This window comes from Rhinoraja longicauda, chromosome 1 (genome assembly GCF_053455715.1).
Source record: "Rhinoraja longicauda isolate Sanriku21f chromosome 1, sRhiLon1.1, whole genome shotgun sequence".
NCBI lineage: Eukaryota > Metazoa > Chordata > Chondrichthyes > Rajiformes > Arhynchobatidae > Rhinoraja > Rhinoraja longicauda.
In genome coordinates, this window is record NC_135953.1 from 9,583,575 (window position 1) to 9,598,375 (window position 14,801).

Consider the following 14,801-nt stretch of genomic DNA (forward strand, 5'->3'; position numbering starts at 1 on the left):
ATTAGCTTTTAATGGAAAGAGGCCTTGGTTCTGAGATGCCCCGTGGCAAACCTTTCCTGTAGCTCTCTGTGTAAACGTTGTTCTCCTTGATCTGCCTCTTCAAATGGTGTAACACGCTCGACAGACAACGGCTTACATGAAAAGGAGACAAAATGTCGGAAACATTAAGGTGGCGCAGCGGTAGAGTTGCTGCCTTACAGCGCCAGGGACCCGGGTTCGATCCTGACCACGGCCGCTGTCTGTACAGAGTTTGCACGTTCTCCCCGTAACCACGTGAGTTTTCTCCAGGTCATAGTCATAGAGTGATACAGTGTGGCAACAGGCCCTTCGGCCCAACGTGCCCACGCCGGCCAACATGTCCCAGCTACACTAGTCCCACCTGCCTGCGCTTGGTCCATATCCCTCCAAATGTACCATGTACCTGTCCAACTGCTTCTTAAACGATGGGATACTCCCAGCCTCAACTACCTCCTCTGGCAGCTCGTTCCATACACCCACCACCCTCTGTGTGAAAAAGTTACCCCTCGGATTCCTACTAAATCTTTTCCCCTTCACCTTGAACCCATGTCTTCTGGTCCTCGATTCCCCCACTCTGGGCAAAACATTCTGTGCATCTACCTGTAAGGGGGAGTTTGATTAGGCTGGGTCTCTATTCCTTGGAGCACAGGAGGATGAGGGGTGATCTTATAGAAATGTACAAAATCATGAGAGGAATAGATCGGGGAGATGCACAGGGTCTCTTGCCCAGAGTAGGGCAATCGAGGACATAGGTTTAAGGTGAAGGGGAAAAGATTTGATCACATTGAATGGCGGTGCTGGCTCGAAGGGCCGAATGGCCTCCTCCTGCACCTATTGTCTATTGTCTATTGTCTAATATGAATCTGAGGGGTAACTTTTTCACCTAAAGGATGGTGGGTGTATGGAACAAACTGCCAGAGGAGGTAGTTGAGCCAGGGACTCATTAACATTTAAGAAACAGTTAGACAGGTACATGGATAGGACAGGTTTGGAGGGATATGGGCCAAACGCGGGCAAGTGGGACTGGTGCAGCTGGGACATTGTTGGCCAGTGTGGGCAACTTCGGCCGAAGGGCCTGTTTCCATACTGTATCACTCTATGACTCTCCATAACTCTAACCACCTGGCTAACCAGGATCCTACTTCAATTTTTGACAACCATCGTCACTATTAGTATAGTATAGTATTAACATTAGTTCCTTAATTCCTTAATTAGTTCCTTAATTAGTATAGTATAGTATAGTATTAGCATTAGGATTTGTATAGTTCAGTCTATATCAGTTTAGATGTACAGCGCGGAAACAGGCCCTTTTGGCCCACTGGGTCCTCGCCGACCAGTGGTCCCCGCACATTAACACTATCCTACACCCACTAGGGACAATTTTTACATTTGCCAAGCAAATTAACTTACAAACCTGTACATCTTTGGAGTGTGGGAGGAAACCGAAGAATTTGGAGAAAACCCACGCAGGTCACGGGGAGAACGTACAAACTCCATGCAGACAGTGCCTGTAGTTGGGATCGAACCTGAGTCTCCGGGATGCATTCGCTGTAAGGCGGCAACTTAACCGCTGCGCCACCGTGAAACCCTAATCTATCAGCAGCTTTGCTGATCTGTGGTGATCGCTTCGCTGAACACCTGCGCTCAGTCCGCCTCGGCCCACGCGATCTCCCAGTTGCCAATCACTTCAACTCCCCCTCCTATTCCCTCACTGACCTTTCTGTCCTGGGCCTCCTCCATTGTCAGAGTGAGGCCACACGCAAATTGGAGGAACAGCACCTCATATTTCGCTTGGGCAGCTTACACCCCAGCGGTATTAATATTGATTTCTCTAACTTCAAGTAACCTTTGCATCCCCTCTCCCTCCATCCCTCTCCCACCCTAGTCGTCGTACAAGTTTCATTGTCATCCTGCCTAGTTTTACTGTTTGTATCCACCCGTTATCACCCTCTCCATAGCCAACAAGAGACCATTGTGGGCTCTGCCTTTCCTTGATCATCTGGCTGGTTTTGATTTGTTCTTACTGTGGAATTCACTGCCACAGAAGGCTGTGGAGGCCAACTCAATGGATATTTTTAAGGCAAAGATCGACAGATTCTTGATTAGCATGGGTGTCAAGGGATATGGGGCGAAGGCAGGAGAATGGGGTTGAGAGGGAGAGATAGATCAGCCATGTTTCGAGTAGACGAAGGACCGAATGGCCTAATTCTTCTCCTAGAACTTTCATTCAATTGCTCTTTGAACATTTTCATATCACTAATTTCTCTTTCCCCTGACACTCAGTCTGAAGAAGGGTTTCGACCCGAAATGCCACCTATTCCTTTTCTCCTGAGATGTTGCCTGACCTGCTGAGTTACTCCAGCATTTTGTGTCTATCTCACTATTAGTCTGCAGCAGATCCAGACAAAATTCATAGAAACATAGGAAATAGGTGCAGGAGTAGGCCATTCGGCCCTTCGAGCCAGCACCGGCCATTCAACATGATCATGGCTGATCATCCAAAATCAGCACCTCGTTCCTGCTTTCTCCCCATATCCCTTGATTCCGTTAGCCCTAAGAGCTAAACATAACTCTCTCTTGAAAACATCCAGTGAATTGGCCTCCACTGCCTTCTGTGGCAGAGAGTTCCACAGACTCACAACTCTCTGGGTGAAAACGTTTTTCCTCATCTCAGTCCTGAATGGCCTACCCCTTATTCTTAAACTGTCACCCCTGGTTCTGGACTCAAGGTAAACCATGATGAACAAACCATACATTACCTCCCAAGGATAATTCTCTTATCGAAGATAGACACAAAATGCTGGAGTAACTCAGCGGGACAGACAACATCTGTGGAGAGAAGGTATGGGTGACGTTTCGGGTCGAGACCCTTCGTCAGACTGAGAGTCTGGGGAGAGGGGAAACTGGAGATATGGATGGGTACAAAGAGAATGTAAAGTGTGAAAAAGACAGATCAAAGCAGACGATGATCAAGGAAAGGTAGAAAATGGCGAGTCTTGGTTAAAACGTGTTTGTGGATCCCGAAACGTCACCCATTCCTTCTCTCCAGAGATGCTGCCTGACCCGCTGAGTTACTCCAGCATTTTGTGATACCTTCGATTTGTACCAGCATCTGCAGTTATTTCCCTGCACTTCTTCAAAGTAGACATACCTTGAGGAGAGTTCGCAGTGGAGCTGCCAAAATGACTAAGAAGGAACTGCAGATGCCGGTTTACACAGAAGATAGACACAAAATGCTGGAGTAACTCAGCGGGACAGGCAGCATCCTCAGACAGAGAGTCAGGGGTGATTCCTTTCTCAGCAGGTTGTGTCTCAGGTTACTCACAGATCACGTCCCAAAATATGATTTTCAGGAAGAAATCGATACTGCTTGTTTTTGTATGAATTAATAGCGACTATTTCCGACAATTAATCATGGATTCTGGTCCAGAAATTGATCACTCCCTCCACTGAAATGCTGTTGATGTAGATTACTTCTGTGTCTGCAAGTCTAATGGATATGTGCAGGGCAGGATTTATTTTTTTCTTCACAGGTTGGTGGGGGCTCGGAACGCACTGCCAGGAGTGGTGGTGGTGGAGGCAGAAATGATAGTGGTGTTTGAGAGGCTTTTCGATGGGCACATGGACGTGCGGGGAATAGATGGAATATGGATCATGTACAGGATCATGAGATCAGTTTGACGTGGTATCATGTTCGGCACAAACTGTGTGAGACAAAGGGTCTGTTGCTGCACCATCTTATGTTTTTGCAGTATGTTCTATATCAACAGACAATAGACAATAGGTGCAGGAGGAGGCCATTCGGCCCTTCGAGCCAGCACCGCCATTCAATGTGATCATGGCTGATCATTCTCAATCAGTACCCCGTTCCTGCCTTCTCCCCTTACCCCCTGACTCCGCTATCCTTAAGAGCTCTATCCAGCTCTCTCCTGAATGCATTCAGAGAATTGGCCTCCACTGCCTTCTGAGGCAGAGAATTCCACAGATTCACAACTCTCTGACTGAAAAAGTTTTTCCTCATCTCAGTTCTAAATGGCCTACCCCTTATTCTTAAACTGTGGCCCCTTGTTCTATCACCTGTTTACCATCATTTTCAAGTGGCAGCATAGCCATTTTTTAAATTGTTCCTACACTCACTTCGTCTCCTGAATATAGATTCTGTATAAATTCCGTTTCAGCCTCTAACGTTATTGAACCACAATCCTTGAATAACCATGGACTGTGTGACAATTAGCTGCTCAGTTATAAGATCATCAGATCATTAGACATGAGAGCATAATTAGGCCATTCAGCCCATTGAGCCTGCTCCATTCTCTGAAGAAAGGGTCCCGACCCGAAACGTCACCCATTCACTTCTCTCCAGAGATGCTGCCTGTCCCGCTCAGTTACTCCGGCATTTTGTGTCTATCTTCGGTTTAAATCAGCATCTGCAGTTCTTTCATCTGCACATTCTTGCCATAGAGGAGGTTCAGAGGTTTACAGAGAAGGTTCACCAGATTGATTCCTGGGATGGCAGGACTTTCATATGAAGAAAGACTGGAAAGACTCGGCTTGTACTCGCTGGAATTTAGAAGATTGAGGGGGGATCTTATAGAAACTTACAAAATTCTTAAGGGGTTGGACAGGCTAGATGCAGGAAGATTGTTCCCGATGTTGGGGAAGTCCAGAACAAGGGGTCACAGTTTAAGGATAAGGGGGAAGTCTTTTAGGACTGAGATGAGAAAGTTTTTTTTCACACAGAGAGTGGTGAATCTGTGGAATTCTCTGCCACAGAAGGTAGTTGAGGCCAGTTCATTGGCTATATTTAAGAGGGAGTTAGATGTGGCCCTTGTGGCTAAAGGGATCAGGGGGTATGGAGAGAAGGCAGGTACGGGATACTGAGTTGGATGATCAGCCATGATCATATTGAATGGCAGTGCAGGCTCGAAGGGCCGAATGGCCTACTCCTGCACCTATTTTCTATGTTTCTATGTTTCTATGTTTCTACATCTGCCACACTTCTCCTTATAGCTAAGGTAGACACAAAATGCTGGAGTAACTCAGCGGGTCAGGCAGCATCTCTGGAGAGAAGGAATGGGTGACGTTTCTGGTCGAGACCCTTCTTCAGACTGAATGCAGTTATTTCCCTACACATCTGCTTATAGCTAATACCCTCTAATCCAGGCAGCATTCTGGTAAACCTCTTCTGCACCCTCTCCGATATATATATTCGTAATATATTCCTTCTCGTAATGCGGTGACCATTCGGCCTACGTTCATGATAGTCTTCATTCAGAAATGGCAAACGCTTCCCTCTTCACAGAAGCTGCCTGACCTGCTGAGTGTTTTCACCATTTTCTACATTTCTTATTCCCAGCAGAATGGCAGATTGTTTTGATTTACATTTTCTTTCGATATCCACATTCATAAGCTCATAAGCTCTTGGAGCAGAATAAGGCCATTCGGCCCATCAAGTCGACTCCGCCATTCAATTATTTCCGATCCATCATTCCTTCTCAGCCCCATTCTCCCGCCTTCACCCCATAACCCCTGACACATAGAAACATAGAAAATAGGTGCAGGAGTAGGCCATTCGGCCCTTCGAGCCTGCACCGCCATTCAATATGATCATGGCTAATCATTCAGCTCAATAGCCTGTACCTGCCTTCTCTCCATACCCCCTGATCCCTTTAGCAAAAAGGGCCACATCTAACTCCCTCTTAAATATAGCCAATGAACTGGCCTCAACTACCTTCTGTGGCAGAGAATTCCACAGACTCACCACTCTCTGTGTGAAGAAATGTTTTCTCATCTCGGTCCTAAAAGACTTCCCCCTTATCCTTAAGCTGTGATCCCTGGTTCTGGACTCCCCCAACATCGGGAACAATTTTCCCGTATCTAGCCTCTCCAACCCCTTAAGAATTTTATATGTTTCTATAAGATCCCCCCTCAGTCTTCTAAATTCCAGCGAGTACAAGCCCAGTCTATCTAGTCTTTCCTCATATGTAAGTCCTGCCATCCCAGGGATCAATCTGGTGAACCTTCTCTGTACTCCCTCTAAGGCAAGAACGTCTTTCCTCAGGTTAGGAGACCAAAACTGCACACCCGTAATGATCAAAAATCTGTCAATCTCCGCCTTAGAAATATCCACTGACTTGGCCTCCACAGCCGTCTGCGGCAATGAATTCCGCAGATTCACCACCCTCTGACCAAAGGAATTCTTTCTCCTCTCCTTTCTAGTGTCCAATGCTAAAATGCCGCAGCTGATTTCATCGTACGAAGTGTGCTTAATTACACTGTCACCATGCTCAGATGAAGAAGCCAGATTCTCACAGAAGGTCATTTATTCTGTATCGATGAAACCCTTCAACAGAAACTGAGAAGAAATGGGACTGATGATATAAACGCTGCTGTTTAGATTCCAGCAGAAAAAAAGAGAAATGAAAAGACATTCATCTTCCTGCAAGTGAGAGGGAAAAGATTTAACAGGAACCTGAGGGGCAGCTTTTTTTACGCAGAGGGTAGTGGGTGTGAGGAGTGAGAACGCAGAGAAAGTGGTTGAGGCGGGGGCTATTTAACATTTAAAAGACATTTGGGCAGGTACATGGATAGGAATGGTTTAGAGGGATGGGCCAAATGCAGTTCGATCCTAATGTCGGGCGCTGTCTGTGTGGAGTTAGCATGCTCTCCCTGTGACCTCGTGGGTTTCCTTCAGGTGCTCCGGTTTCCTCCCATATCCCAAAGACGCGCAGGTTTGCAGGTTAATTGGCCGCTGTAAATTGCTCCTAGCGCGTAGGAAGAAGGTTGCGAAAGTGGGATAACATAGATCATAGATTACATAGGTTTAAGGTGAGGGGGGAAAGGTTTAAGGTGAGGTGGGAAAGGTTTAATGGGAATCTGAGGGGGCAACGAGGTTCATGTTCATAAGTGATAGGAGCAGAATTAGGCCATTCAGCCCATCAAATCTACTACACCATTCAATCATGGCTGATCAATCTTTCCCTCTGAACCCCATTCTAGGAACATAGAAAGTAGGTACAGGAGTAGGCCATTCGGCCCTTTGAGCCAGCAACGCCATTCAATATGATCATGCCTGATAACTAGAATCAGTTCCTGCTCCTGCTTTCTCCCCATATCCCTTGATTCCGTTAGCCCTAAGAGCTAAACATAACTCTCTCTTGAAAACATCCAGTGAATTATTAGGGGGTTGGACACGTTAGAGGCAGGAAACATGTTCCCAATGTTGGGGGAGTCCAGAACCAGGGGCCACAGTTTAAGAATAAGGGGTAGGCCATTTAGAACTGAGATGAGGAAAAACTTTTTCAGTCAGAGAGTTGTGAATCTGTGGAATTCTCTGCCTCAGAAGGCAGTGGAGACCAATTCTCTGAATGCATTCAAGAGAGAGCTGGATAGAGCTCTTAAGGATAGCGGAGTCAGGGGGTATGGGGAGAAGGCAGGAACGGGGTACTGATTGAGAATGATCAGCCATGATCACATTGAATGGTGGTGCTGGCTCGAAGGGCCGAATGGCCTCCTCCTGCACCTATTGTCTACTGTCTATTGAATTGGCCTCCATTGCCTTCTGTGGCAGAGAATTCCACAGATTCACAACTCTCTGGTTGAAAAAGGTTTTCCTCATCTCAGTCCTAAATGGCCTACCCCTTATTCTTAAACTGTGGCCCCTGGTTCTGGACTCCCCCAACATGGGGAACATTTTTCCTGCATCTAGCCTGTCCAATCCCTTAAGAATTGAAAATGTTTCTATAAGATCCACTCTCGTTCTCTGACTAAAGACATTTTTCCTCTTCTCCATTCCAATGTAACATCCTTTAATTCTGAGGCTGTGCCCTCTGGTCCTAGACTCTCCCATTAGTGGAAACATCCTCTCCACATCCACTCTATCCAGGCCTGTCCCTAGTCGCTAAGTTTCAATGAGGTCCCCCCTCATTCCTCTCAACTCCAGCCCAGTGCCGACAAACTCTCATCATCTGTTAACCCACTTATTCCTTGGGATCATTCTCGTAAACCTCCCCTTGCCCCTCTCCAGGGCCAGCACATCCTTCCTCAGATATGGGGCCCAAGGTTTAGAGGGATATTGAGTCACAGAGTCATACAGTGAGGTCCTCAATGAGTTTTGCTCCTCTGTTTTTACCGTGGAGAAAGACAGGAGGACAGAGGAACCTGAGGCTGTCAATGGAAGTGTCATAAGGTCATAAGGAATAGGAGTAGAATGAGGCCATTCGGCCCATCGGGTCTACTCCGCCATTCAATCATGGCTGATCTATCTCTCCCTCCTAACCCCATTTTGGGGTATGGGGAGAAGTCAGGAACGGGGTACTGATTGAGAATGATCAGCCATAATCACATTGAATGGCGGTGCTGGCTCGAAGGGCCGAATGGCCTAATCCTGCACCTTTTGTCTATTGTCTATTTTCCTGCCTACTCCCCATAACCTCTAACACCTCTACTAATCAAGAATCTATCTGTCTCTGCCTTAAAAATATCCACTGACTTGGCCTCCACAGCCTTCTGTGGCAAAGAATTCCACAGATTCCCCACCCTCTGACTGAAGAAATTTCTCCTCATCTCCTTCCTGAAGGAACGTCTTTGAGACCCGCTGAGTTACTCCAGCATTTGGCTGGCAGATCGGTCAAAGGTTCTCCATTAACATCAATAGACAATAGACAATAGACAATAGGTGCAGGAGTAGGCCATTCAGCCCTTCGAGCCAGCACCGCCATTCAATGCGATCATGGCTGATCACTCTCAATCAGTACCCCGTTCCTGCCTTCTCCCCATACCCCCTCACTCCGCTATCCTTAAGAGCTCTATCCAGCTCTCTCTTGAAAGCACCCAACGAACTGGCCTCCACTGCCTTCTGAGGCAGAGAATTCCACACCTTCACCACTCTCTGACTGAAAAAGTTCTTCCTCATCTCCGTTCTAAATGGACTAAATTCAGAAACTACGTTTTGAATTAAAGAGTCGTCATTAGTCAGGATGGGCTCCTGGAGGGAAAGTCTGGAAACCATTTGAGAGAATCATAAATGTCCATGCAAGGGTTAACTAGATGATTTGATAGCGTTGTCTGTCTAGCCTTCCTGATCTATTCACTGAATACACAGGGACAGCACTCATTGTGGTCCAAGGGGAAGACGCCTGTTTCACACAGATCGGGGATTATAAGGATTATACGAGAGAAATGATCAAACATTGCGTGGAACCCGAGCCGATAGGGCCAGGGGAGTCATCCTCTGTCTGTGTCTGCCTGTCTGAAGATAGACACAAAATGCTGGAGTAACTCAGCGGGTCAGGTAGCATCTCTGGGGGAAATGAATAGGTGATATCTCTCTTTCCCTCTCTTTCTTTCTTTCTCTTTCTCTCCCTCTTTGCATTCCTCTTCCTCTTCCTCTCTTCCTCTCTTCCTCTCTTCCTTCCTCCCTCCCTCCCTCCCTCCCTCCCTCCCTCCCTCCCTCCCTCCCTCCCTCCCTCCCTCCCTCCCTCCCTCCCTCCCTCCCTCCCTCCCTCCCTCCCTCCCTCCCTCCCTCCCTCCCTCCCCCTCCCCCTCCCTCTCCCTCTCCCTCTCCCTCTCCCTCTCCCTCTCCCTCTCCCTCTCTCTCCTTCTCCCTTTCACTCTTTCACTCTTTCTCTCTCCTTTACGCACACTGTTGTGGATACAACTGTCCATTACTGAATAAAGTAGATTGCAAAGTCCCAAGCTTTGACTGTATTACTTCGGGGAGTTAGGGATACCATTCACAATACTTTATCCTCTGGGACATTTGGTGGATAATTGACTTCAACAAGTGGCTATTAAAATGCAACACACAGGAGGGGAATTTCTTTTCCCTGGTTGACAGAAACCTCTCTCCACTGCGGCACTAAGCTTCCTGTGTTCAATCTCCTATTCATCCCTGAAGCCACTCTAATGCAGGGAATGGAGGGAATATGGATGAATGTAGGACATGGGATTGGCATCATGTTCGGCACAGATGTTGGGGGAGTCCAGAACAAGGGGCCACAATTTAAGAATAAGGGGTAGGCCATTTAGAACGGAGATGAGGAAAAGCTTTTTCAGTCAGAGAGTTGTAAAACGGTGGAATTCACTGCCTCAGAAGGCAGTGGAGGTAAATTCTCTGAATGCATTCAAGAGAGAGCTAGATAGAGCTCTTAAGGATAGCGGAGTCAGGGGGTATGGGGAGAAGGCAGGAACGGGGTACTGATTGAGAATGATCAGCCATGATCACATTGAATGTCGGTGCTGGCTCGAAGGGCCGAATGGCCTCCTCCTGCACCTATTGTCTATTGTCTGCCCACTTTCTGTAGCTACTGAGGGGATTGGATAGGGTTAATGTGGGGGAATCAGGAGCAAGAGGCTATAGGTTTAAGGTGAGGGGGGAAAGATTTAATGGGAACCTGAATGAAACTTTGTTCCACAATGAGTGGTGGGTGTATGGAATGAGTTGGCGAAGGTACTATGAAAGCATTTAAGACATGTGGGCAGGTACATGGATAGGATAGGTTTAGAGGGATTTGACCAAACACAGTCGGGTGGGACGTGTAGATGGGGCAGTGGGGGGGGGGGGGGGGGGGGCAAGGAGAAACAAAGCCAGGCGAGTGATAGGTGGATACTGATAAGATGGGGGTTTGATTTACATAAAGGGTGGTGGGTTCCCAGAAAGCTTAGCTGGTGATGGCAGAGGCAGATATGAGAGTAACCGTTAAGAAGCTTTTAGATAGGCTCATGGATATGCAGGGAATAGAGGGATACAGGGGGAGGTTGAGTAGGTTGGGTCGCTATTCCTTGGAGCGCAGGAGGATGAGAGGTGTATAAAGAGGTGTATAAAATCACGAGAGGAATAGATCGAGTAGATGCACAGTGTCTCTTGCCCAGAGTAGGGGAATCGAGGACCAGAGGACATAGGTTCAAGGTGAAGGGGAAAAGATTTAATAGGAATCTGAGGGGCAACCTTTTCACACAAAGGGTGGTGGGTGTATGGAACGAGCTGCCAGAGGAGGTGGTTGAGGCTGGGACTATCCAATGTTTAAGAAACAGTTACATGGATAGGACAGGTTTGGAGGGATATGGACCAAACGCAGGCAGGTGGGACTCGTGTAGCTGGGACATTTTGCTGTTGTGGGAGAGTTGGGACGAAGGGCCTGTTTCCACACTGTCTCACTCTATAACTATATGACTCTATGACTCTATATGGATCACGCGCAGGCAGAGGAGATTAGTTCAACGGCATCGTGTGCAGCACGGACTTTGTGCTGTACTGTTTCATGTTCTATGATTTCAAAACCCATGGGTGGTGTGTTCATTTTGTTTTAGTTTAGAGATGCAGAGATACCATTTAATATGATAGAACGTAGACCAAAGGATGAAAGATTTCTGGACGAATAATGGGGTGGTGCAGCAGTAGTGTTTCTGCCTCACAGCGCCAGAGACCCTGGTTCGATCCTGTCTACGGACGTTGTCTGTGTGGAGTTTGTACATTCTTCCTATGACCGCATGGTTTTTTCTCTGCCTGTTCAGTTTGGTTTAGAGATACAGCGCAGAAACATAGAAACATAGAAACATAGAAAATAGGTGCAGGAGTAGGCCATTCGGCCCTTCGAGCCTGCACCGCCATTCAATATGATCATGGCTGATCATCCAGCTCAGTAACCTGTACCTGTCTTCTCCCCATACCCCCTGATCCCTTTAGCCACAAGGGCCACATCTAACTCCCTCTTAAATATAGCCAATGAACTGGCCTCAACTACCTTCTGTGGCAGAGAATTCCACAGATTCACCACTCTCTGTGTGAAGAAATGTTTTCACATCTCGGTCCTAAAGGACTTCCCCCTTATCCTTAAGCTGTGACCCCTGGTTCTGGACTTCCCCAACATCGGGAACAATCTTCCCGCATCTAGCCTGTCCAACCCCTTAAGAATTTTATATGTTTCAATAAGATCCCCCCTCAGTCTTCTAAATTCCAGCGAGTACAAGCCTAGTCTATCCAGTCTTTCTTCATATGAAAGTCCTGCCATCCCAGGGATCAATCTGGTGAACCTTCTCTGTACTCTCTCTAAGGCTAGAAACAGGCCCTTCAGCCCACCGAGTCCGCACCGACCCGACCAGCCATCCCCGCACATTATTAACGCTATCCTACACACAGTAGGGACTATTTACCATTATACCAAGCCAATTAGCCTACAAACTTGTACGTCTTTGGAGTGTTTGAGGAAACCAAAGAGATCTTGAAGAAAACAACGTACAAACTCCGTACAGACAAGCACCCGTGGCCAGGATGGAACCCGGGTCCCTGGCGCTGTAAGGCAGCAACTCTACCGCTGCCCCACAATGCCGCCCCAAACAACCTGTGCTGAAAACTCACTTGCTTGATTGTTAGCTCAGGCTTCTGATCACGAGTCTGGTAATGAAATCATTGCAGACATCAAAGCAAACAGCTCAGACCTTACAGAAGGAAATAATTTAGCGACATCATCGTCTATGTCTCTCGTTTCCCTTATCCCTAACCAGTCTGAAGAAGGGTCTCAACCCGAAACGTCACCCATTCTTTCTCTCCAGAGATGCTGCCTGTCCCGCTGAGTTACTCCAGCGTTTTGTGTCTATCTTCATTTAGCCCCTGTGACCGAGAGAAAACTCTCCAGTTCCCAGCTCATTCCCCCTGGCCCAGAACACAATTCCATTGGCGAGTTATTAATGCATTCCCGTTTAAAAGCAGACAATGACTGCTCTGCATGTTTCATTGAATAAAACCATCGATTTTCTGTGACACAGAAGTGTATTGTTTGGCCCTTTAAGTCTGTGCTGGGCACAGTGCTGGTGTAACTCAGCAGATCAGGCAGCATCTCTGCAGGACATGAATAGGTAGCGTTTTGGGTCAGGACCCTTATTCAGTCCAGACACAAAATAGAACATAGAACATAGAAAATAGGTGCAGGAGGAGGCCATTCGGCCCTTTCGAGCCAGCACCTCCATTCATTGTGATCATTGACCGCCATTCAAAGCGAATGGTATGTTGGCATTCATAGCGAGGGGATTTGAGTGTAGGAGCAGGGAGGTTCTGCTGCAGTTGTACAGGGCATTGGTGAGACCGCACCTGGAGTATTGCGTACAGTTTTGGTCTCCTAATCTGAGGAAAGACATTCTTGCCATAGAGGGAGTACAGAGAAGGTTCACCAGATTGATTCCTGGGATGGCAGGACTTTCATATGAAGAAAGACTGGATAGACTCGGCTTGTACTCGCTGGAATTTAGAAGATTGAGGGGGGATCTTATAGAAACTTACAAAATTCTTAAGGGGTTGGACAGGCTAGATGCAGGAAGATTGTTCCCGATGTTGGGGAAGTCCAGAACAAGGGGTCACAGTTTAAGGATAAGGGGGAAGTCTTTTAGGACCGAGATGAGAAAGTTTTTTTTCACACAGAGAGTGGTGAATCTGTGGAATTCTCTGCCACAGAAGGTAGTTGAGGCCAGTTCATTGGCTATATTTAAGAGGGAGTTAGATGTGGCCCTTGTGGCTAAAGGGATCAGGGGGTATGGAGAGAAGGCAGGTACAGGATACTGAGTTGTATGATCAGCCATGATCATATTGAATGGCGGTGCAGGCTCGAAGGGCCGAATGGCCTACTCCTGCACCTATTTTCTATGTTTCTATGTTTCTATCATGGCTGATCGTCCACAATCAATAACCCGTGCCTGCCCTCTCTCCATATCCCTTGATTCCACTAGGCTCTGGAGCTCCATCTAATTCTCTCTTAAATCCATCTAGTGATTTGGCTTCCACTGCCCTCTGTGGCAGAGAATTCCACAAATTCACAATTCTCACATCAGTTTTAAATGGCCTCCCCTTTATTCTAAGACTGTTGCCCCTGAATCTGGACTCGCCCAACATTGCGAACATTTTTCCAGCATCTAGCTTGTCCAGTCCTTTTATAATTTTATATGTTTCTATAAGATCCCCTCTCATCCTTCTAAACTCCAGTGAATACAAGCCTAGTCTTTTCAATCTTTCCTCATATGACAGTCCTACCATCCCAGGGATCAATCTCGTGAACCTACGCTGCACTGCCTCAATTACAAGGATGTCTTTCCTCAAATTAGGAGACCAAAACTGTACACAATACTCCAGATGTGGTCTTACCAGGGTCCTATACAACTGCAGAAGAACCTCTTTACTTCTATACTGAAATCCTCTCGTTATGAGGCCAACATGCCATTAGCTTTCTTCACTGCCTGCTGTACCTGCACACCAACTTTCAGTGACTGGTGTACAAGGACACCCAGGTCTCACTGCACCTCCCCCTTACCTAACCTAACTCCATTGAGATAATAATCTGCCTCCTTGTTTTTGCCGCCAAAGTGGATAACCTCACATTTATCTATATTATACTGCATCTGCCACGCATCTGCCCACTCACTCAACCTGTCCAGGTCACCCTGCAACCTCCTAACATCCTCTTCACAGTTTACACTGCCACCCAGCTTTGTGTCATCCGCAAACTTGCTAGTGTTGCTTCTAATTCCCTCTTCCAAATCATTAATATATATGGTAAACAGTTGTGGCCCCAACACCGAGCCTTGCGGCACTCCACTCGCCATTGCCTGCCATTCTGAAAAGGACCCGTTTACTCCTACTCTTTGCTTCCTGTCTGCCAACCAACTTTCTATCCATGTCAACACCCTACCCCCAATACCATGTGCTCTAATTTTGCTCACCAATCTCCCGTGCGGGACCTTATCAAAGGCTTTCTGAAAGTCTAGATACACTACATCCACTGGCTCCCCTTCATCCA